Genomic DNA, 25,775 nt, shown 5'->3' with positions numbered 1-25,775 from the left:
TATTGTTTGGAATAGTTTCAGAAGGAATGGTACCAGCTCCTCTTTGTATGTCTGGTAGAATTCGGCTGTGAACCTGTCTGGACCTGGGCTTTTTTTGGGTGGTAAGCTCTTAATTGCTGCCGCAACTTCAGACCTTGTTATGGGTCTGTTCAGGGTTTCGGTTTCTTCCTGGTTTAGGCTTGGCAGGAGGCAAGTGTCCAGGAATTTATCCATTTCTTCCAGGTTTACTATTTTATGTGCATAGAGTTGTTTGTAATAATCTCTGATGATGGTATGAATTTCTGTGGAATCTGTGGTGACATTCCCTTTATCGTTTTTATTGCATCAATTTGGTTATTCTCTCTTTTTTTTTAATTAATCTGGCTAGTGGTCTGTCTATTTTGTTGATCTTTTCAAAAAACCAGCTCCTGGATTTATTGATTTTTTGAAGGGTTTTTTGTGTCTCTATCTCCTTCAGTTCTGCTCTGATCTTAGCTATTTCTTGTCTTCTGCTAGTCTTTGAGTTTTTTTGATCTTGCTCCCCTAGCTCTTTCAGTTTTGACGATAGGGTGTCAATTTTTGATCTCTCCTTGCTTCTCATGTGGGCACTTATTGCTATATATTTTCTTCTAGAGACTGCTTTAAATGTGTCCCAGAGATTCTGGTATGTTGTGTCTTCATTCTCGTTGGTTCCGAAGAACATCTTTATTTCTGTCTTCATTTCATTGTTTATCCAGTCAACATTCAAGAGCAAGTTGTTCAGTTGCCATGAAGCTGTGCGGTTCTGGGTTAGTTTTTGAATTCTGAGTTCTAACTTGATTACACTGTGGTCTGAGAGACTGTTTGTTATGATTTCCGTACTTCTGCATTTGCTGAGGAGTGATTTACTCCCAATTATGCGGTCAATTTTAGAGTACATGTGATGTGGTGCTGAGAAGAATGTATATTCTGTGGATTTGGGGTGGAGAGTTCTGTAAATGTCTATTAGGTTTGCTTGGTCCAGGTCTGAGTTCAAGTCCTGGATATCCTTGTTAATTTTCTGTCTGGTTGATCTGTCTAATATTGACAATGGGGTGTTAAAGTCTCCCACTATAATTGTGTGGGAGTCTAAGTCTCTTTGTAAGCCATTAAGAACTTGCCTTATGTATCTGGGTGCTCCTGTATTGGGTGCGTATATATTTAGGATCGTTAACTCTTCTTGTTGCATTGATCCTTTTACCATTATGTAATGTCCCTCTTTGTCTCTTATGACCTTTGTTGCTTTAAAGTCTAATTTATCAGAGATGAGAACTGCAACTCCTGCTTTTTTTTGCTCTCCATTACCTTGGTAAATCTTCCTCCATCCCTTTATTTTGAGACTTTGTGTATCCTTGCATGTGAGATGGGTTTCCTGGATACAGCATACCGATGGGTTTTGGCTTTTTATCCAATTTGCCAGTCTGTGTTTTTTGATTGGGGCATTTAGTCCATTTACATTTAGGGTTAATATTGTTATGTGTGAATTTGATACTGCCATTTTGGTGCTAGCTGGCTGTTTTGCCCGTTAGTTGACGCAGATTCTTCATTGTGTTGATTCTCTTTACGCTTTGGCATGTTTTTGGAGTGGTTGGTACTGGTTGTTCCTTTATATGTGTAGAGCCTCTTTCAGGAGCTCTTGTAAAGCTGGCCTGGTAGTGACAAAATCTCTGAGTACTTGCATGTTCACAAAGGATTTTATTTTTCCTTCACTAATGAAGCTTATTTGGCTGGATAAGAGATTCTGGGTTGAAAGTTCTTTTCTTTAAGGATGTTGAATATTGGCCCCCACTCTCTTCTGCCTTGTAGGGTTTCTTCTGAGAGATCTGCTGTGAGTCTGATGGGCTTCCCTTTGTGGGTAACCCGATCTTTCTCTCTGGCTGCCCTTAGTATTTTCTCTTTCATTTCAACCCTGGTGAATCTGATGATTATGTGCCTTTGTATTGCTCTTCTTGATGAATATCTTTGTGGTGTTCTCTGTATTTCCTGGACTTGAATATTTGCCTGCCTTGCTAGGTTGGGGAAGTTTTCCTGGATAATATCATGAAGAGTATTTTCCAGCTTGGATTCATTCTCTTCTTCGCATTCAGGTACGCCTATCAAACATAGAGTGGGTCTTTTCACATAGTCCCACATTTCTTGGAGACTTTGTTCATTCCTTTTTACCCTTTTTTCTCTATTCTTGCCTTCCCATTTTATTTCATTGAGTTGATCTTCGACCTCTGATATCCTTTCTTCTGCTTGGTCAATTCAGCTGTTGCTACTTGTGCATGCTTCACGAAGTTCTCCTGTTGTGTTTTTCAGCTCCATCAATTCACTTATATTCCTTTCTATTTTGTCCATTCTCATTAGCATTTTGTCAAATCTTTTTCAAGGTTCTTAGTTTCTTTGCATTGGGTTAGAACATGTTCTTTAAGTTCACAGAAGTTTCTTACTACCCACTTTCTGAAGTCTGATTCTGTCATTTCTTCACACTCTTTCTCCATCCAACCTTCTTCCCTTGCTGGTGAGGAGTTGTGATCTCTTGTAGGAGGAGAGGTGTTCTGGTTTCGGGTGTTTTCATCCTTTTTGCACTGGTTTCTTCCCATCTTTAAGGATTTATCCACCTGTCGTCTTTGTAGTTGCTGGCTTTCCGATTGGGTCTCTGAGTGAACATTCTGTTTGTTGATGATGAGGTTATTTCTGTTTCTTGGTTTTCCTTTGGCAGTCTGGCCCCTCTGCTGTAGGTCTGCTGAGGTCCCCTCCAGGCCCTGCTGGCCTGCGGATCACCTGCAGCAGCTGCTGAACAGTAAGGGTTGTTACCAGTTTTCTTCTTCTGCTGTCTTTGTCCCAGAAGGATACCCGCCAAGTGTCAGTCTGATCTCTCCTTTATGAGGTGGCTCTTTGGATATACAGGGGTCAGGGAGCTGCTTGAGGAGACGGTCTCTTGTTTATAGGAGCTCAAATGCTGAGCTGTGAGCTCCGTTGTTCATTCAGAGCTTCTGGGCAGGTACGTTTAGGTCTGCTGCAACAGAGCTCATAAACTGCTTTTTGTTCCCAGGTGCTCTGTCCCAGGGATTTAGGGCTTTATGAGTTTCCATTATGATGCTGTCTTCTTTTTTTTTTTTTCCTTCAGAGCTGCCCTGCCCAGCAAGGAGGCAGCCTAGTCACTGTCTGCCTGTAGAGGCTTTGCTGAGCTGCTGTGGGCTCCGCCCAGCTGACGAGTGAACTTCCTTGCAGTCCTGTTTATATGGGTGTAGTTAGAACTGCCTCGGCAATGGTGGCCCACCTTTATTAAGGTGGAGTCTCTTTGCAGTGGCAGGTTGCCTTGGCAATGGCAGGCTGCCTCAGTAATGGTGGTTTGCCTTGGTAATGGTGGGCTGCCTGAGCATTGGCTCACTACCTCCGTAGTGGTGGGCTGCCTCGGTAATGGCACATGGCCCTCCCCCACAGAGCTGGACCGTCCTGGGTTCAGCTGCGCTTGCTGTGAAACTCTCAATCCAGAGAGTTTCTGATTGCCATTCTTTTGTGCGGGTGGGATCTGCCGAGCCTGATTGCCTGGCTCTCTGCCTCAGAGCCTTTTTTTTTTTTTTTAAGTTGGTGTTCCAGTCACCTGTTGAAGAGGCACCTGGGGGTCTGTGTGTTTCCCCTGCTGCAAGTCACTGCACTGGCTTAAACAGTGACACTGAGATTCGTGGCACTTTTTTTGCCCTCTAATCTACTGTCCTGGTTCCCTGCTCAGTCCCCTTTTTAAACAGACGAATGGGCGACTTCCCGTGGCTCCAATCACCAGCCAGAATGGCACCCGGACCAGTGTATTTTGTACGGAGAACTGCTGCTCCGGGGCGCCGACAAAGCAGCTGCATGGGGCAAAGCAGCGGCGCCAGCCGGCACAGCCACACTGGCCGAAACAGCTGCACTGGCGACCCGTGGAACTCCTCCGCCTGGGAATCTCCTAGTCTGTGGGCAATAAAAATGCGGCGTCCACTCACCCTCTGCGCTTTCACTGGGAGCTGCAATCCTGAGCTGTTCCTAAACGGCCATCTTGGATCGATCCCCCCTAGAATGGTTTCTTTAAACCACAGGTCTAGTCATTTGTCTTTTATAATAAAAACTTTTCAATAGCTCTTCAAAGTTCAGAGAAAACAAAGCTTGAGATCCTCAGTCTGGCATTCATTTTTATTATGTTTTACTGAAGTATTCATCTGTCATATACTGAAAATTTTTTAAAGGAAAAGCAAATCTAGTCCTTCATCATGAACAGTTTGAAAAACTCTACTTTAGACAATATTCTCCATATTGAAAAAACTAAAACCTTGTGCAATAACAGTCTCCTAACTTCATTGGTCCAGCCTTATAAGCATCATAAATATCTGGGAGATAGCAGATTAAAAAGTGGGAAAGGAGAAAATAGAAGGAAATGCTGTACCTGTCAAGTATTTACTCTCTCTCCATCAATCTTATGGAAGTTTTATATATGTAGAAAAGTAAAGAAACATTTTTAACTATTTACATTAAAGTCTCATTTATGAATGAAACTCTTTGTCTAGAAAAATGCATTGATAGGCCACGTTAGATAGGTAACTTGAAACAGATAAAACTCTGCAAGAGAATTGAGCAGGAAATTTTTGTGGAAGGGAGCAGAAAGGGAGACAAAAGTCCTAAATAACCTCATAGAAACTTGGAGTCCACAGACAGAAGTGGCCAATGGGAAATCAGATAGCAGAGTACCATAAAGACACACTAATAACTAGTATGAATGACTCAGCTTATGCTCAGGGAAGGGGGTGTGTTTCATATTTAGTTTGTTTGAAACAGATAGAATATCATAAATCAAAAGGAGCCAAGATGAAAATGAGAGTAGAGTTTGTTAAAGCCCAGAACTCGGAGCAAATAGTAAGTAGCAGAGTGTAAATATGTCAGCATCCAGAAGTTACAGAAAGCTTAGAAAGTGCACGGGATTTCCTGATAGTCAAGGGATATGTAATGTGAACCAAGTTGTTTAAAATTTCTCATTGGACAACTGCTGTATAACAAATTACCACAAATATAGAGGCAAAATAGCCCATATATGTTATTTTATTATTTTGTGGATCAGAAATACAGGCATAACTTAGCTAGGTCATCTGCTTTAAGGCCTCTCATATTTAAAGAGAGAAAGAGTTAAAATTATTTTAAGAAACGTTCTCATGATTTTGGGGACTGGCAAGTCTGAACTCTGTAGGGCAGGCTAGCAGTCTGGAAGTTCTGGCGAGAGTTGATGTGGCAGTCTTGAGTCCACATGCCACAGAGGAACAGGCTGGAAACTCAAGCAGGGATTTTATGTAACTATCTTGAAGGAAAATTCTTGTTTGGGGTCAACCTCAGTCTTTGCTCTTAAGGCCTTTAACTGATTGCATGAAGCCCACCCACATTATGGGATAGAATCTGCTTTGCTCAAAGTCTACTTATATGAATCTTGATTAATTTTTCAGTCTTCTACATGAAGAATATTTGGATGCTACTGATTTAAATCTTAATCACATTTTTAAAAGAACCCCTTCCAGCAACATCTGGACTGATGTTTAGCCAATCCACTGAGAACCACAGTCTAGACAAGTTGACACAACATTAACCACCACAGGATATAATCAACTTGTTAGCTAGGGCTGGCGTTTCATCAGAAGGCTCAACCAGGGAAGGATTTGCTTTCTAAGCTCATCTAATTGTTGGCAGAATTCCATTTCTTGCATGCTGTTATACTGCGGGTCTAAGTTCCTCATTGGCTGCTGACAGGTGGTTTTCCTTGGCTCTTTGCCACATGGGCGTCTTTATGCAGTAGTTAACTTCAACAAACCACTGAGGAAGAATCCGTTAGCAAGAGAGAAGGATAACCATATGAAACCTAATCAGGGAAGTGATAACCTGCCACTTTGCCACATTCAATTAATTATAAGCAAACTGTCAAGCCAGCCCAAAACCAAGGGAAGAAGATCACATAAAAGCATAAACACTATCAAGTGAGTATCATATTAGAGTCTCCTTGTCACAGACAGCTTATCTGCATTTTAGGTAAACTATTTTATTGGAATCCTCAATATGTTTATGAAGTAGGCATTTTTATTGCCATTTCACATATTAACAAATAAAGGTTCAGACAGCTTTTCTGCCTAGATCAACATAATACATCAATTAAAAAGCAAAGCCAGTAATTAAGGCTGCATCTATTTGATACTGAGAGCGTTGCTTGACTTCCTACTTTAAAACTTAATTTTTGTTGTTGTTGTTGCTGTTTCACTAGAAATTCCTATTAGAAAACCTGACACTCATTGCCTTTTCTCAACTATAAGTGCTCCAATAGACCTCTGATTTCTCCAAATACAGCTCTTTCCAAGACCAGTATTTACATCTGCCTTGTGGAGTACAAGAGTACTTTTCTCAGAATTTCTCATTCTTTATATTCCTGTTGTCAATTTTCTAGCCTCATCATTGTATAATAAGCTTCGATATTTTTTGTATTGCACAAATTAGACACATTTTCTGATCCCTTGGCTATATGATTTAAAAACTGGTACTATTCTGTGTTCCTAGCAGACTTAACCTCATTTTATTCTTTGTAACTAGTTTGGCTCTATGAGAAGGAAAATAATCTCATGGCCTGGCCACCTGTTACGAGGGAAGTCAAGCTCTGAATCCTATTCCAAATTTTGCCCTGAGTTCTAGACTGTGGATCCGAAGTATGAATTTCATAAATGTCTCATACCTAATTACCTTCCTGATACTCCAGTTTCTTTAGGACCGGGATACCTACATTATTCCTCTTAGGGTTTCTAAAAACCACAGTTATGATTCTGAACCTATACCATTGCAGGCAGGCCCTCTTCTCCACCTTTTGTCATACTACTTATGATTAAAGTAGTGCTTTTCCCAGGTAGGGAGAGAAGATGTGGAGGTTCATGACATTTCTTTTGGGTTTGTGATGCATGAGAAAACACATTAATAAAACTTCTAGTTTGTATTCTTAGGTTACTTATTACAAAATTTAAATACAAAGGAAGATAATTCCAGGCCACCTAGCTAAGAGAAAATATGGGAATTTAAAGGAAAAGATATTTGTATAATTCCTCAAACTCTATAGCACCTACTCAAAGTAAGCTATGGTTATTCTTTAAATAATGTTTTCCTCTAGATATCAGTACAACAGGTTACTTCTCTTCCTTCTCCAAATATTAATAGCTCCTGTTGACCTCCATTGCACAAAGTACTGAGTCCAAACTGCCTGTGGTTGTATTCGACAATTTCCATGGTCTGACTACAAGCATTTTTTTCAACATTATTTCTGTTTGTGGATTATAATCCCTTCCCCTTCTGTGTATGATGGTTGCCCCTTAATTCTTAACCTATTAAACTTGATCCAATATTTTGCATTCAGGTCCAGTAAAATCATATCTAGTCAGCACTAGGTAGTACTTAACTATCCCTAACAGAAATATCAAGTAAATGCTCTTTCATCTGTCATCCTCAGTACATTGTTTATATCTAGCCAAACTCATATTTTATTTTAGCATGTGATATGGCTCATTGTCTACATGCCTTTTTTCCCTTACTAGTTCAGAACACTTTACAATGTAAGATCTACTCTGCATCTTTTCTTATATTCTCATCCGCAGACTCCATCACACTGCTCTGAATGAGGCATAGAGATAAAATAATGTGGGGGATAGGATACAGATTTTTGGAATCAGATGCACGTAAATTTGGAAATCAGTTCTGGCATTTATTAATGGTGTAGATGTGATTGGAGAAGGTACTTGGCCCCCAAGTCTTGGCTTTCTTACCCACTAAATGAAAGATAACATTGTCTGCCTCAAAGTTTCACTGTAAGTACTCACTAGCATTAAATATATAGAAAAATTGACACAACGTAAATACTCAATTAACGTTTCGTCCCCAACCTCCCATTCCCACAGTCAAAACCCACTCCCAATTCCACCTTCCTCTCCCACCTACTTTTTCTAGTTCCACCTTACCATCAATAAATGTTTGTTAGACTGGATTGAATGCTTTGTCACTGGCCCCTTTGAATCAGGAAGCAAAGGATTCACTTCTTTCTTTCCAGCCTTTTGCTTGGTTGGTATGTTTAATTCTTGTTTTTTCTCCTTCCATTCTGGTCAGCCTTAAAATCCTTCTTCTGTGTCCTCTTTCTGTTCCAAAATTTTATTTTTACCTGCCAGTCTTTTGTTTACATTGCATCTCTCTTCTGCTGGAAAAGCATGTCTTTGTGAAGCTGGCATTTGTTTAATTTTCTGGCATCTCGAGACCTGCATTTATGAGTTTTCTAATGGTCCCAGTGCTGGGAACTTAACATATGCCAGAGCTTTTGAGTAAATGCTCCAACCTGAAATGAGAGTTGTTCCAAGGTTAGATCATCCCTACCACGCACCTCCATCATCCACAGCCAGGCAAAATAAACGTTTCCATGGAGATGAAACAGAAATTAGTCCATCTGATCAATTCTAATTTTTATAAATAATAATTCATTTTCATATATATTTGTGGCATGAGGTGCTTGACACAGTTAAGAGGAGAGCAGAAATTATCAAGTAAATTTTTAGTATTGAGTATTTACTTAGTTCAATGTAAGAGAGAGACTAGGTCCCTGCCCTAAGAGAGCTTAAAATATATTTCATTTGGGGATAAAAATGAATCCATGAGAAAGAGAGGGTAATTAAATTCAGAGAGTAAAAAGAGCTAGTTTAATGAGTTGTTGTCTGACTGCATAAACAAATACAGACCTAACTAAAAGAATGAATGAAAATAATTACACTAAAGAAAAAATGAAGACTTGAACAGTAAGGCTGTGCTTTTAAAACTTGACAACGTCACTAATTCAAAGCAAGTTAAATCTTTAAATTATTGGCATTAGAACTACACATTGATTTCATTAAATATGCAATTTAAGCCATTTCAACAAACATACCTATAAGTATCCACAAAGGTCCAGACCTGAGTCCAAAAGGAAAACAAGATGAATAAGATATCATCCTTTCTCTAGGATTGAAACAAATCTCTGCTGTCACTTTCCTGTAGATTATTGCCAAGATATCCTATGTATAGGCTGACATCGTCTAAGCCAGTAGAATATCAGTTTCTGTCACAATAATAGATTGAATGGAAACTATGTTGGGACTCAGGACCACATGCTTGTTGATAAGGATCACTCAGTGTGTCTCTTTCAACAGCCGAAGAGCTTTACTTTTCTCTTTCTGAAAGTTGTTTGACACTTTCATTCTCTGTTTTAGGTAGTGAAATATTTGTTACATTCTCAACTAAACTGTAAATTTATTGTGAGCAGGATCTATTTTTATCTCTCTATGCATCTTCCACAGATCCTAGCATACTTTTTGATAGATGACAGATACTGGGTGGATGAATGAATGAATATATGTAGTATAAAATAAAGATTTATACAGTAAATCCTCACTTAATGTCTTCAATAGGTTCTTGGAAACTGCAACTTTCAGCAAAACAATGTATAATGAAACTAATTTACTGTAGGCTAATTGATATTAACTAAAGCTAGGTTCCAATGATGTATTTCTAGTCACAAAAACATCATCAAACTTCTAAATAAAGGCCAAAAACACTTGTAGTATTAAACATTGAAATAAATGTGAGTTACACATACACATACATTTGTAAAAGATTAACAAAAACAAGAAAGATAATTACCCCATTTTTGGTGAATCAGTGAGTAACAGTGGTTTTAGTGGCGGTTGATCAAGTCAAGGAATAAATGTTTACAAAACAAGAATTTTAAGAATTCCCTCTTACCAACATAAAGTTCAAAAACAGTAACTCTGGCAGCTGTCTGAGTGCTTTTTGTCCCTCATTGTTTATTGCTGTGCATTTGTATGACTATTATATACCTTATGAATTTTTGTCTTACAATAATTTGTATTCATTCATTCATTTTCTAACGCACTATTCCAGTTCAGGGTCATGTGGGTGGCTGAAACCTACCTCTGGCAGCTAATTGTGCAAGGCGGGAGCTATCTCTGGCTAGAATGTTATTCTGTCTCAGGGAGTACTCACACACACACCCATATTCGCTAAGACTGGGAGCATTTGTACACGCCAATTAATCTAACAGCACAACTTTGGGGTGTCAGAGGAAACCAGAATACCTAGGGAAAACCCATGTAGACAATGGGAGAACATGTAAACTCCACACAGACAGTGGTCCTAGCCAGTACAGCTAGTGCTCGACTTATGACCACAATTGTTTCTGACAGACCGGTCGTAACACGATTTGGTCGTAAGTTGAGTAGGCTATATGCACACGGAGATGGTAGTGCTGCCGATATCTGGTCCGCACTGTCGTACGCCCAGCTGAGCAACGTTTGCGCTGCCAGACGCGGAGCAGTCTTGGCTAACGATTGTGGTCGTAAAGTCGAATTGTCGTAAGTTGCATAGGTCATAAGTCTATCAATATCTGTAATCAAGTTTTTTTGATCAAAATTATAATAAAACAAGGTTGAACAAAGCAACTTTTGGTGCACCAGGAGCTCTCAGTGGTTGGAAACTCAGAATACAAAGCAGTAGGGATGATTTAATGTGCTAAGTATCACGGCAATAATAAACACTGCAAACATAATGGGTAATGGGCAGAGCTTAAGAGTTTTGAGAAGACATAGGAAGAGAGATACACTTGAAGATCTAAAGGATGAGTGAGTTTGCTAAGTGAAGAAGTTATGGATAGTTAGACAGAAGGATAAGATGGCAAGCCAGTCTTGAAATAAAGGCATTTCATTAAATGGGGCAATGAGACATTTTCCTCATTAGAGGCAAATTGTGCTAAGGGCACAGAGAAATGAGAAAGTTTGAGGTTTAAAAATAACTTGTGGTGATTGTAATGGGGGTATCTAATGGAGAGTCAGAGCAGAGAGAAGTAACAAGATAGGCTGGAGTCAGCTTGTAAAGACCCCGCCATGCCACTTTGGACTTCATCACTTGAGCAATAATAAACTGTTGATTTTTTTAAAGTGTAGTGAGATAGTCAAATTTCTGTCTTAGAAACGCAACTGTGGCTGAGCTGGGGAAGATATCCTGAGGAGCTAGAAAGGAAGAAAACATTTACTGAGTGAAGTATATATGCCGGGATATACTTTAGGGGTTTTCACAGATACACTGAAGTTTGCTTCATGTAATCTTTACAATCACCACCAGAAATAAGCATTAGTGTGCTCATTTAACAGATACAAATATGACACTTGAAATTGCAAATCGAAGAAGATTTAGAAATTGAGAAATTATTCACAATTCTAGGGTAATCAAAATTGAGTATATCCTGGAAGAGGGGTATGGAATGAAGAAGGGTAGGAAGGGAAAAGAGAGAAGAAACATAGCATATAGGAGAACTCAGAAGAAACCAGAAGGCATAATGAACAGAATAATTGGTTGGATGTAGGCATGAGGAAGAAAGACAGTGATAGTGAAAGAATGAATTCCAAGTCTCTAGAGAATGGAAAGGTTTGGGACTTATACAACCACCTTCCTCCATGGTTTCTACATCTCTCACATTTCTTCTAATACTATTACCTTGAAATTCATAGAGGTAGATATGTATTTTCTTCTAGATGAAAAACTGAGTTTTAGAAACTTGTGTCTTTAGTATATCTCCCCAGGAGTTGGCTGCTGTAGCAAGAAAGAACCCTGACACTCCGTTTTCAAGACAATTGCGTATCTTTCAGCTTGGGTGTATTGGGAGGATTTCTGTTCATAAACTGTTCAGAGGAATTTGGAAGCAAACAAATATGTAAGTGCAAAGAACTGTATCATATGGGAGACATCGCCCAGACTCTTGGCAAGCCAAAATCCACTTGGAAGCAGTTGGTGGCTCAAGAGACTGATATCATAGAGGATCAAAGTGTTCATTGGGAAGTGATTTTGGGAGTAGAGGTGACCAATGACTTCACAGCAAACCACAAGCTGATTGTGAAACTCTTACTGCATTTTGCAATGTTATACACAGCAGGGAGATGATTCCAAGTCCAGAGAAATCCTGCTTACATCCAAAAAGCCTCTTTTTTATGTTTCCAAGAACTTCTGGAATCACATATTCTCCTTCTTCTCCCAGGCCTAATTTTTGGTGATCTGTTTCCTATTTTGAGAGTTTCTTTAGCAACTAACATGATTGGTGAATGTAGTCATGCATATACCCAGGCTTCTGTTTTACAACGAAATTATGAGTGCATGAGCTGAATCAGGGTTAAGAAGATAAAGACAGAATGTTAATGCATCTTCTTGACCCTTCTATCGTAATTCTGACCACTTCCTCTGACCAAAGTGATGAAGAAGGAAATAAAAACAGAGGATGTGAGTGACACAGGAAGCTAGAGGGGGAGGAGAAGGGCAAAGAAACCTCAAATAAAGCTTTATCTAGTGAATCAAATAAAGAATTCCTCATTAATCTCTCTCACAGAATCCTATTTTCTTTTTTTCATAACATTTATGAAAGATTGTGGCTTTATATTTATAACAGATTACCACTTACCATCCTAAAATAAGCCCTAAAAGAATGGTATTCAGAAGACTATAATGAGGGATGTGTGTGTGTGTTGGATAATGGTGAATGCCAAAGTGAAAAGACAACCCAAGATTTGTACCTAGAGGTTAATCTAGGTCGGAAGGTAAGATTTATAGTTTCCAAATATGAAACTCAGGCAAAACCTGACCACTAAGCAATGAAATGTTAGCTTTTATACATGGGATCATACTCTCAGGATCACTTTCTCTAAGGATAAAAATTCAGACTGCCCCATTCCATACATATTATCAAATTTCTTTGTAATAGATTCCAATCTTCTTTTGCCCTGTCATCATCTCCCACCTTCCTTTCCTCTGTACTCCAACACAGAAACACACACGTGCACATTCTACATTCCAGCCATGCTCTTATTCCCACCATGTTAGTTTCCTAATGCTGCTATACCAAATCACCACACACTTAGTGACTTAAAACAACATCCAGAGTTATTTTATTATGTTGCAGGTCAGAAGTGCAACATGAGTCTCACTGGACTAAAAACACCAAAGCGCAGGCAGTGCTGGGTTCCTTTTTGAGGCCCTAAGGGAGAACATGTATAATTTCCTTTCCTAGACTCTGGAGACCGTCTGAATTATTTGGCTGATGGCCCCACTTCCCCCTCTTCAAAGCCAGCAGCATGGCATTTTTAAATCTTTCTCCAATTCTGATCCTATCTTGTCATTTCGCTCCTCTTTTATAAGGATGCTGGTAATTACATTGAGTACACACACACACACACACACACACACACAATCCAGGATAATCCTATCATTTTAAGATTTTTATCATAATTATATCTGTATAATCTTTTTGTCATATAAGGTAACTTATTCAGAGGCTTTGAGGAATAGATTATAAGCACCTTTGAGGGAGGGTGGTCTTCATTCTGCCTATTGTACCTAAAGAACACTGAGCATTTTTCCACTTTTATAGCTTTTTGCAGGCTAATTTCTCTGCTCACATTTCTTTTCCTTGTCTAACATGAGATCACCCAGCTTGACTATGACCTGTTTTTAAATCTCTCTCTATCTTTTCCTGCAAGAATTGCTGTTGTATCCTTATCTCCATGGCAACACATTAAATATTGAGTTTATTACAGGCTATCACTTAGCGTTATTTTTTTTCTGTCATTTATCTGTTTCCTGCAATAGACTGAAAGTTTATCAAGATCAGGTCATATACCTTTTGTGTTTATTTTTAATTACCATTACCTAGAAAAGTGCTATTACTAAAAATGGCATATCTTGTATTTAACTAAATTCATTGATAAAGATAGAATTTTTTTTTTCCATTTTCAAATTATACTTTAAGTTCTGGGGTACATGTGCAGATCATGCAGGATTGTTACATAGGTATATACTTGCCATGGTGGTTTGCTGCATCCATCCCCCTGTCACCCACATTAGTTATTTCTCCTAATGTTATCCCTCCATAATCCACCCACCCCCTGCACATTCGTCCCCTAGCCCTCCTCCACCCCCCAGGAGGCCCCAGTATGTGATGTTCCCCTCCCTGTGTCCATGTGTTCTCATTGTCCAACACCCACTTATGAGTGAGAACATGCAGTGTTTGGTTTGCTGTTCTTGTGTTAGTTTGCTGAGAATGATGGTTTCCAAGATAGAACATTTTAGATTATTAATGACAAAAGACTGTTGTGTTCCTTCTCATTCCAGTTCAATAACTTTCTTCACCTGTGTCCTGGAAAGGCTATGATTATACTATAATCCCTATGTTCAGAATTTGGAAGGAATTTTTTTTAAAGGTGATTATTTGATGTAATGCCAGAACATAAAGCTAGGACTAAAACACCAGCTTACTGAAGGCCTACTTTTGGCTCATGATGAACAAGAATTTTTCTGATGAGAAAAGCTGTAAATTAAGAATTATCTCTCTTAAAAGTAGGACCATGTTACCACACTGAGTATAATTAATAGAGAGCAAAAATACAGCCAGCTGGAAGGCTTGGAAAGCCTCTTCTGTGTTGTGTAGCTAGACCAGTGAAGAACAACTACTTGCTTATTGTAAAGGCAAGTAAAAAACAAAAACAAACAACAGCAAAAAACAATTGCCACATTAAAAAAGTCAATACTGAATATTTGAGAGTGATATCATGAGAAATATGGCAGCAAGGTACACAAATAATTGGCCGCTTTTCAGCTTTGTCCTAGGCTGGGTTAAAAAAAAAAAAAAAAAGAATTAGTCTCTTTACTGAAGAAAGAAAAAAATCATAAACAAACAAGTTGGAAAAGAACTGAAAGAACTGAAGGAAGTAGTAGGCAGTACTATAATAACCCCACCCTAAGAATAGATACATCATCATGGCTAAAAAAAAAAAATATCTAGATAGATGATAGATCATCTACATAGATGATAAATCATCTAGACAGAAGATCAATAAAGAAATAGAAGTCTTGAAAAACATTATAAGCCAACTAGCTCTAACAGATAAATATAATATTGCATACAACAATAACAGAACACATATTTTTCTCAAGTGAATGTGGAACTTTCTCCAGGGTAGATCATACATCAGGTCCAAAATGTAAGTCTCAAGAAATTTAAAAAGATTCAAACCTTCTCTAACTGCAATATAATATAGCTGGAAATCACTAATGGAGGGAAAACTGGAAAATTTACAAATACATGGAAATTAAACAATCCACTCTTAAATAGCCACTATTTGACAGTGGTTCATAACGTAAACCATTTGAGTGGGGGCTAAACACTGAGCACACATGGACATAAATATGGGAATAATAAACACTGCAGACTACTAGAAGGAGGAGAAGGGGCGGCACATGGGTTGACAAACTGCCTATCTGGTACTATGCTCATGGTACCAGACTCCAAACCTCATCATCATGCAATATTCCCATGCAACAAACCTGAACATGTACCAACTGTATTATAATACAAATTGAAAAAAAAAAAAAAGAAATCAAAAAGAAAATGCAAAATAGTTCATGACAAATGGATATTAATACACAGCCTACCAGAACTGATGGAATGCAGTGAAAACAGTACTCAGAAGGAAATGTAAAACATTTAAAATGCATATTTTAATGGAGAAGAATCTCAAATCAATAACCTAACTTTACACTTCAAAAAACTAGAAAATAAAAGCAAAATAAACTAGAAGAAGCAAAGGAATAATAATGAGTACAGCAAATATAAGCACAATAAAGTAGAAAAATAATAGAATCAACCTAAAAGTTGGTTCTTTGAAATTTTCAACCACATTGGCAAACCTTTGGCTAGACTGAGAACAGAAGGGAGAAGACAGAAATAATTACAATCAAAAACCCAAAGGAGACATTACTATCCTCCTTATAAGAAAACACAATGGTAACCATATACTAAGGATTTAGATAACCTAGTGACCATCGTGTCAATATTGTCAGTGAATTCCCAGAAGAAGAGGAACCCTGGCTGGGCGCAGTGGCTCAAGCCTGTAATCCCAGCACTTTGGGAGGCCGAGGCGGGTGGATCACAAGGTCAAGAGATCAATACCATCCTGGCCAACATGGCGAAACCCCGTCTCTACTAAAAATACAAAACATTAGCTGGGCATGGTGGTGCGTGCCTGTAATCCCAGCTACTCGGGAGACTGAGACAGGAGAATTACCTGAACCCAGGAGGCGGAGGTTGCGGTGAGCCGAGATCACGCCATTGCACTCCAGCCTGGGTAACATGAGTGAAACTCCGTCTCACAAAAAAAAAAAAAAAAAAAAAAAAAAAAAAAAAAAAAAAAAAAAAAAAGAAGAGGAACCCTGCTACTGTGTTGAAAAAATAGTCATAACTCACTAAAAGTTTAAATTTTTCTGTAGACTAAAATGGTTCAATTTGGTGGTATAATTATATCTTTATTCCTTGGGACTCAATATACTTAAAAAAATTATTGTTAGTGAAATTTAATTATAATGCAAGTCCTTGAAACGATGTTCAAATCCAGTTTAAGAAATCATTGTTAAATTAAGATTTAATTCATAGGACACCAAATTAGCCCTTTTAGAATAGCTCAGTGACATCTAGTACACTCACAATGTTGTGCAACCGTGATCTCTAACTAATTTCAAAACATTTTCACACTCCAAAGTAATACTCGATCGCAGAGTTGATTTGTTTAGGAGTAGGCACTAACAGAGAGAGAAAGAAATCAGGGGTGCTCCTGCCCCAGCTTTCTCTCAGTTTGGACCTCCTCTCCCATGGGCACGATCTCCTCTCTACTTTGTGTGGCCAGGTAGAATGAGCTGTTCTGTGGAGAAAAAAATAAACCCTTGTCTCTCCCACTATACTCCTACAACACACTTTTGACACCAGATGTGTGGAAGTTTCTCCCAACCAACAATTCTGCAGCGGATACCAGCTGGGTGTCCTCTCATTCAATTCAATTTTGACTTTATTTACCTGGAGATAGCATCAGATTACACAGGCTAAGGACACAGTCCCACAAAACCTGAGCCTCACTTCCAATGCCTATCACAAACCCTAGGTTGTTTTACCTGTGCTTCTGACAACATTGACATGATGGTCATGGTATCAGAAATTTTACTAAATTTTACTCAGCTGCCCTGTGGGGTTTGATTAATGTGATAGAATGGCTCAGAGAACTCAGGGAAATACTTACTTATATTTAATGGTTTGTTATGAAGGATACTACAGAGGATACAGATGGAAAGCCTAGGGTGAGGTATAAGGAAAGAGCATGGAACTTTCATAACCCTCCCTGGGCATATCACTGGCCAGGAACCTCCGATGTTCAGCTAACTGGAACTCTGAGCCCTGTCCTTTTGAGTTTTTATGCTGACTTCATTACACTGTCATGATTGATGAAATCATTGGCCATTGGCCATTGGTGATCAAGTTAACCTTCAGCCTGACTCTGTGGTGGTTGTGGGGTGGGATTGAATGTCCCAACCCTCTAAACTTGCCTTGGTCTTCCTGATGACCAGCCCTTATCCAGAATCTACCAAGAGTCTGCCAGCCATTAGTCAACCTCAATAGCATACAAAAAGACATTTATCACTTTGAGGATTACAAGGATTTTAAGAGTTGTTTGCCAGCAAAAAAGGAAAAAGACAAATACGTATATTCACATCTTCACAGCTGCACATCCTGGATCAATGCTGGTACCTCCAGCTTCATAAAAGGGCTTTACCCATGGACACTCTGGCTCTTAATAACTACTCTCAGCTCTGCTGACTTACGTACCCCTGTAACCCAAAAGCCCAGGCCCTTTTCCCTGAAGCCATTCCCTACTAACCTACAGATGAAGTTGCTATGCCAAAGGCTTTGTTTTCTCTAACCAAAACAACTTGGTGTATGGAAAAGACTATTTCTGAAATTTTATTGTAAGTCTTACTGCAGGTTATCTGGGTTCACAGTTATCAATCCTGGAATAGGCTGTCAATTGAACATAGGTATGTGCAGTAGATTAGCACAACTGATTCCGGATAACAGCAAAAGCATTCATCCTGGGGTGTGGGGAATGAATACATGAAGAAACTCTGTACTACTTACTTTCTTCTGGAGTCTCACAGCAATCCAGGTTGGTATAGAACTCTGTAGTGCTAGGGACCCAGGATCTGCCTGCCTTGTAGCTTTAACATACTCATCACATGGTTTCCAACTCCTGGCATAAGATGCCTGCTCAAATCCAACAATCATGTTTGCATTCCAGCAAGCAGAAAGAAAGTAGGGAATCTCCCTTTAAGAATTTTCATTTACCAAAATATGCACCAAAGCTTAGACATGTAATCCTAGTTAGCTGCAAAGAAGCCGAGAAAGATAATCTTTATTCTTAGTAGCCATGTTCCCAGCTAAAATTTTGTTCTATTAATAAGGAATAAGATGGAAAATAGATATTAGGGAACAAGTGGCAAATTCAGTCATAAGTGTGAAAGTTATTGAATAAATCAGCATATGACTATGCGTGTGTGGCCTTTATGCAAATGCCAAGGTGAAAAATTCTGCTTCTTTAGGTCAATCACGTAATTTCTTTTCTAAAGAGGCATCCTAGTATACCAGCACCCTGGGGAAGGCAGGGAGAGAGATATCTGCAGAGCAATAGAGTACTCAAGAGTAGTAATTACGAATAAAAACAATATTGTTATAATTATTATGATAATAATGCTTCACATTTGCACAATGCTTCAGATTTCCAATATTTAACTTATCCTAATTGAACTCCATAGTATGTTACAGAGAATTTTGTAATAAACCAATTTTATAGAGGAGAAAATTGATAAACAGGGAAGTTAATTGTGTAAAGTTTATTACACAGCAAATAAATCCTAGTCTGGGGCTGAGCACTCTCTTCAACCCTAATTCTAATGTTTTTATAAGCAGCTCAATGGCAACATAAATGTGCAATTTCAGCGTGTATATATTTCATCACTTATTTAGCAGCACAGATTTGCTGAGCAGCTATTACATAACAGCCAAAATAATACACAGGGAAAAACCACAAAAAGCCCCTCCATTCAAAATATTTGAGAAGTTGAAAAAGTAGGAAAATTACATTATACATGTGTATACGATACAATATGCTTGTGCTTTTAAAACTAGTGTATATAAGATTCCTCGGCAGGGAGGAGCGGTCACTCCGTTTATTCTTTTCACACTTAGAATTCTACGCCAACAAAATTCTTAGACTATGCTGTGCCATAGAGCCTTTGCCTCTTCTAATTGGCAGGGCTTCCCTTCCCTCTCTAAGCCTCATTTTCTCTATTCCTTGATGATGTGTTTCTCAGATGTAAGGCCTTGCAACATCCCAGTCAGGTAGCAATTGTGACTCCTGTTTCAAATAAAGAAAGAATAAGGTAAGCTGGGTAGATACCATACCCAGGATAAAAGCAAACTTCCTGCTAAACCAAAATTGGAACTTAACTTCTTTTTATTAAACTATTTGGGAAAACTACAGGGACATAATAATAACAATCACACTTATATATTCGTTACAATAGCTACTATTTCGTTTGCCTCTAGCAGAATGTCATGAACCTAGCAAGTAGCTCCACATGCCAGGAACAGGTTCAGGACTTTCTATGTACAGTGTTAGGTAATAATAGCAATGATAGATAACATTTATTGACTATTTAACATGTGCCAGGCACTTTGTTAAATATAATGATGTCTGTCTTCTTACATCTTTACAAAGAAATAATGCTAAATGAAATAATGCAGCCATAAGACTGATTATTCTGTTAGCACATCCAGCAATGTGCCTATGTGCACACAGTTAAGAAGAGTCCTATTGGTTGAGTTTTAAAATCTAAGTTCCAAATCACTGCATCCTTTTGTCATACTTAGCCCTCAAAACAACTATGCAAGGTCAGTATTGGAATATACAGGTAGACATTACTTAAAATTTTCATTCCTTTCACTCTTCCATAAGCAAGCAGTAGTGAGCAGGGATTGGACAACTATCTGTAAATGCCATGCCCCCATGGTTTGTCAGAGATTCTCTTTCTGCTGTGTTGTTCTGTGAGAAAACACTACATGGGCCTGTTTGCAGGGGCAAGTCATTATCTTATGTTGGTCCCCAAAAATCATAGAATGGAAAGTCAAAACAAAACATTTGAGTGTTTTCTATTTTGTTTATTCACTGTAGTGTATTTTTCCAGTTTAGTATTCATTTTTGATATTAATATTTTAAAATTTCTCTTTTAAACTTTTCTCAGATTTCCCAACTCATGTCTGGGTTTTTCTCCAACTTTGATTTATGTAGCTCTTTTTTTAATTCTTTGAGTAGGAGTCTTGCTCTGTCACCAGGCTGGAGGGCAGTGGCGGGATCTTGGCTCACTGCAACCTCCAACTCCCTGGTTCAAGTGATTCTCCTGCTTCAGCCTCCCAAGTAGCTGGGATTACAGGCACAAGCCACCATGCCCAGCTAATTTTTGTATTTTTAGTAGAGACAGGATTTCACCATGTTGACTAGGATGGTCTCGATCTCCTGACCTTGTGATCCACCTACCTAGGCCTCCCAAAGTGCTGGGATTGCAGGGTCATGAGCCACCGTGCCTGGCCGATTTATGTAGTTCTTTAATGTCTTCTATAACTTTAAGATGTTTTAGTTTGTTTTGAAATATAGAATTATAATTTTTTATTTCTGTGCACAACTTTCTAATTTATCATTTCTAGGGATTTAATATCTGTTTTTTATTTCACTTTTTTCTCATGATCACTTTGCATAGGATATGATTTCAACATTTTTTATTGGTTGGTCTTATGTAAAGTTAATTTACATACATTTTTAGAAGATACTAAGGTTCGGGGTAACACTTTTAACTTCATCTCCTTTTTTGCTGTTTTAAGTAGTATTAAAAAATATGGGAGCCTATCTTCGAGGATTTTATGGCTCTTTTCTCTTCCTCTGCTTTTATGTGTTCTTTCTCTCTCTCTCTCTCTCTCTCCAGTTCTTCAGTTCCATTTTGGTTCAACTTCTGTATGTTTCAGCCTTGCTCTGAAAAACAGCTCTGGCTGGTGAGTTTTGATAGTTCATATAATCTAGAGTAATCCAGCTCCTTAAAACAGGCATTTCACACAGACCCTCTCCTGGAGCGGTAAAGAACACCTTAAGTTTTAGCTGATGTTTTCAAATTGCCCCACTTGGCTGAAGGAAATAAAAATATTTTCACACAAGACATATTTCTTTGACTTATTTTGAGATGGCTGTTATAGGACCAGCAGAAAGAAATGGCCCTGCAAAGCTGTCATTTTCTAAGAAATATGCATTTGTGGAAAATCTGCATTCATGCAGTCAGGCCTTTGCTTGTCCAGATGTAGGGATGATATAACTGAGTCTGTCACCTTAAGATCTAAAATAAAACTTTGCTATCTATTCTCTCTGAGGGCTGCTACTAGTAAATTTTCATCTATAAAACAAGACCACTTTTACCAGCCAAGTCCTCTCTTCTCTTGCTTCCATAATCTGTCTTTCCATTGAAACTTGATTTACCACCATAACACTCTTTTGTCATGCTTTAAACCCACATTTTTTTTTTCTAACTCCAAGATGGCATGCCAGCTTCTGTATCCCACTGGAGAGTTAGATCTTCATGCTGAAGACCCCAATGTATAAATGCTAAATAAATGTGAATACTTCTTTAATTAATCAGCCTTTTGCCAGTTGACTTTTTTTCAGCAAATCTTCAAGGGCCAAAGATCTTGACCCCTACGGCGCTGTCCAGTATCCTATTCTCCTCACTGTCAGCCTGCTGTTTCCCTCAGCTTCTTCTAGTTAGTTGCTGATTCCATTCAGGTGACTGCTTGTTTGTCTTCACTTGCTTGTATTTTGGAGTTCATGAGGACACTTTGTCATCTGATTTTTTGGTAAACATTGCCCATGGGTTTTTGGTTCTCAGTGTTATTGTTTAATCTTTTTTATAGTTTATTTTTATATTTTACTGCTTTTAAGATTTTTCTTTCATTTTTGTTTTTTAGCAATTTCACTCTTTATTAGGTTCTTGGGGTTTGTGGTTGGCTGTTGAACCTGTGGTTTGATGACTTTCATCACTTTCAAAAAATCAGCCAATATGATCACACATATTGCTTCTGACATATATTATTTCTTTCTCTTTCTGGATCTCCAATTATAAATATATCAGATCTTTTCACTATCTTTCATGTCTGTTATATAATTTTATTTTTTCTCACTTTTAATTTTCATTTAAAAATTTATGTTTGTAATTTTTTATTTTACATTTTTTATTCTCATTTTTTCCTTGTTATACAATTGGAAAATGTCAACAAACCCAACTGCTACTTAAATTACTTTCTTTCACTGTATCTACATTGTTGCTTAATCAATTTAATGTTTTTGTCATAACATAAATTTATTTGAATTTTCAGTTTCAGATTTCCATTTTATTTTATGGCTTCCAATAGTTATGTAAAATTCTTGGTCATATTATCATCTGTTTTCTTAAACATATTATTCAGTTATTTTAAAGTGTTCAATATTTTCAAAATTTAGGGCTGTTAATAATTTCAAAAATTGGTTCACCTTTGGATCTACCTCTATTGTCCTTTTTTCTCTTGGTTTTCAGCTTTTGATTAACTATTTGCATGCCTAGTATTTTCCTTATTCAATGCCAAATACTGTTTATGGAAAACAGTAGCTGCTCTGAAAAATATTATTTTTTCATGGAAGATTTAATTTTCATTCTGATCGGTTTAGAAAGTTAGGGAAGTGGTGGGTGTGCTGGCTCACACTGTAATCCCAGCACTTTAGGAGGCCTAGGAGGGTAGATCACAATGTCAGTAGGTTGAGACCATCCTGACCAACATGGTGAAACCCTGTCTCTACTAAAAATAAAAAAAATTAGCTGGGCATGGTAGCACGTGCCGGTACTCCCAGCTACTCAGGAGGCTGAGGCAGGGGAGTCACTTAAACCTGGAAGGCGAAGGTTGCAATGAGCCGAGATTGCACCACTGTACTCCAGCCTGGGCGACAGAGCGAGGCTCCATCTAAGATTTAAAAAAGTGAGAGAAGTGCCTTGTAACAATCAGGATTGAACAGTTTAAGGCTGGGTTTCAGTCATAGTAAAGGCTGATCTATTTCCAGTTTGTCCTCATTCATACGATGTAATATTTCAGAAATCTTAACTGAAAATCTAGACTTTACTTAGCTTCTTTCTTTTTATTAAAAATGGAACTGCAGTTTTTGTCTTCCAAGCACAGTGATTTTTCTTATGTTTCTGTTCTAATGTCTTAGTTGCCACTTTTTACTTGACCTTTGCCCTCATGCAGCCTAGGAATTGTCAAGTGCTTTCATGTAAAAACACTAGAGAAAATCCAACTCAATTCTGAACATATATTTAATTCTCCAATGTCTTATAAAACTGCCAAGAGTTCTGGGCCAGCCTTACCTTTTTTTTTTTTTTTTTTTTTTTTGAGCAGAGGTGTAATAGGTAGAAGAGAAGAAGAGAAACAGTCTCCTAGTGGAGAGGACCAAACCAGCTTTACTTTTGGCCCAGTATAATTTAGAAATTGAGAAATGCCTTGAGGGGAGTGTCTTTGTGGAATCTTGCCCCTTCCAGTGTTAAATTTCTTGGTTGCTTTGTGAATGACTTCATACATCCTGTTTTGTCAAAACATTTCTTTATAGTCATTTTTTTTACAAGAATCACAATCATGTTCTTGTAAAATCACCCACCATTTATGCTCATTACTGACAAAAATGTTTGCTTGAAACAATCTATTCTGTGACAGCAACAACTCCTCTTTGTTCTGCTGTTGAATTATGGACTTCTGAGATTATGTAGTTAATATTTGGTTCCAGGTCAGCTGTATGTGGGTAGAAAATATCTTGTATTTCTGAAATCTAACCAGAATTTTCCATACACTGATATTCAACAAACATCTGTTGATTGTTATTCAATGAAAAAACTCTATTTTATTTCACTTTATTTTGTTCCTCATTTAGTACACTTTGAATAGTTATTATGCACCCAATTGTAACTTGAGAAAGTTGGAGGTACAAAGAAGTATAAGCTATAATTTTTGCCTTCAAATAATTCATATCCTTAAATCAGAGGCTCCTTGTTAATGTCATCTAGATCTGCCAAACTTATTAAACAATTAAAATCACAGAACTGAAACTGACACTGCAGTCCTCCAGCCTAGACATAAGTAGATTTTAACTAAGAAGACAGTAATAGTAGTTTGTTAGTATATTCCTAGACTACTGTATGGAGAGGTGTTCTATGGCTACACATGGTGCTAAAAGAGTCCCAAGATTGATTAATCTTTCCCAGCATGTGTGTTGGTCATGAGAATGGCAAACCATATTTGTATGTTAGCATTCTCTGATAAAATCCATTTATATCATGTAAGAAAAGACAATTAAGTTTCTAGGAAATAGAATTTGAAAATAAGCACTGGGTTTTGGGCAAGTTGGGTACTTAAACATAGTTGCTATAGGCAAAATAGGCAAAATAGAACTTGTAGGAAACCTCTGTTCATGTTTCTGAATTTCTACTTGTATACTAACATTTATTATTTACCACATCTCTGGCACAATTTCTAGAGTATTACATATACTGACTTATTTACTATTCACAGCTTTATTAGTAAGTTATTATCATTTTATGATTTTGGCAAATTACCTGAATGCTCTGAGCCTTACTTTCTTATATGTATGACATGGGTCACCAAAGATAGTTTACAGAGTTAACTCAAAGTTTATGCGACATAATGTATGTGAATACAATCTACAACCTAAAACTGTAATACACTATGATTATTTCTGGCCCATCATACTGTGATTGCTATTGACTGAAGAAATAAAATAAAAAGCAAGATGACACTGGGGTTGAATTGTGTAGTATAGAGTATAAGTGCTGTACTAAAGGAAGTTGTTGAGGGCTGAAATATTGAGTCAGTAAATGGATTTGTGGAGAACAGTGATTTTAGTTATGAATTAAGACATGAGAAAAAGGAGAAGAATAAAGATTATGAAGCAAAAATAAAAATATTATTTCCTGAAATAACAAGAAGGTTTACCTGAGTAAAATGAGAGTATAGAAGAAAAAAAATGTAAATGTAATTATTAGAATATAACTGAATATTTGTTTATACTTGAGACAAGTATGATTTTAATCACTGTATTTTTTTCTAGTTATTACAACTATTTCTGGGCATGTTTTTGTTTATTCTATTTGGTTGTGAGTTTTTTTTAGGACAAAGGCTGCCATTTTTTATTATATCCCTTTATTTATGGTGAAAAAATATAGTCACTGGAGTAAGAGATGTGAGTTGAAATCTCTGCTCTACTTAATTCTTGTGTGACTATAAAAGTTTTCTTTCTGGGTGTAGTGGCACATGCCCATAGTCCCAGCTACTTAAAATGTTTTGGCAGATCTTTTGAGCCCAGGAGTTTGAGACCAGTCTAGACATCATAGCCAGAACCCATATCAATCAATCAATCAGTCAATCAATAAAAATTTTCTCATCTATGTAATGGAGAGAATGAGTCTTGAACAAACAAAGTGACAGTGATGAGAATAAAAAATGTATATAGGGTGCACTATTGACTGAGAAATGATATCCGAGTAATTTGTTTGACACCACCATTATAGTCATCATCATCATTATCATCTTCATCACTCCATAATCATGATCCTCATTAGACCTAATACTGTCTTGCAAGGTGGACCAATGCATGTTTGCTGATTGAAAGAATGATGGAATAGTGAATGAATAAATAAATAAGACAAAATAAGACGAGTAA

This window comes from Sapajus apella, unplaced genomic scaffold, assembly GCF_009761245.1.
Source record: "Sapajus apella isolate SASKATOON/1434 unplaced genomic scaffold, GSC_monkey_1.0 scaffold3, whole genome shotgun sequence".
Classification (NCBI taxonomy): Eukaryota; Metazoa; Chordata; class Mammalia; order Primates; family Cebidae; genus Sapajus; species Sapajus apella.
Note: the sequence above shows the minus strand (reverse complement) of the source record.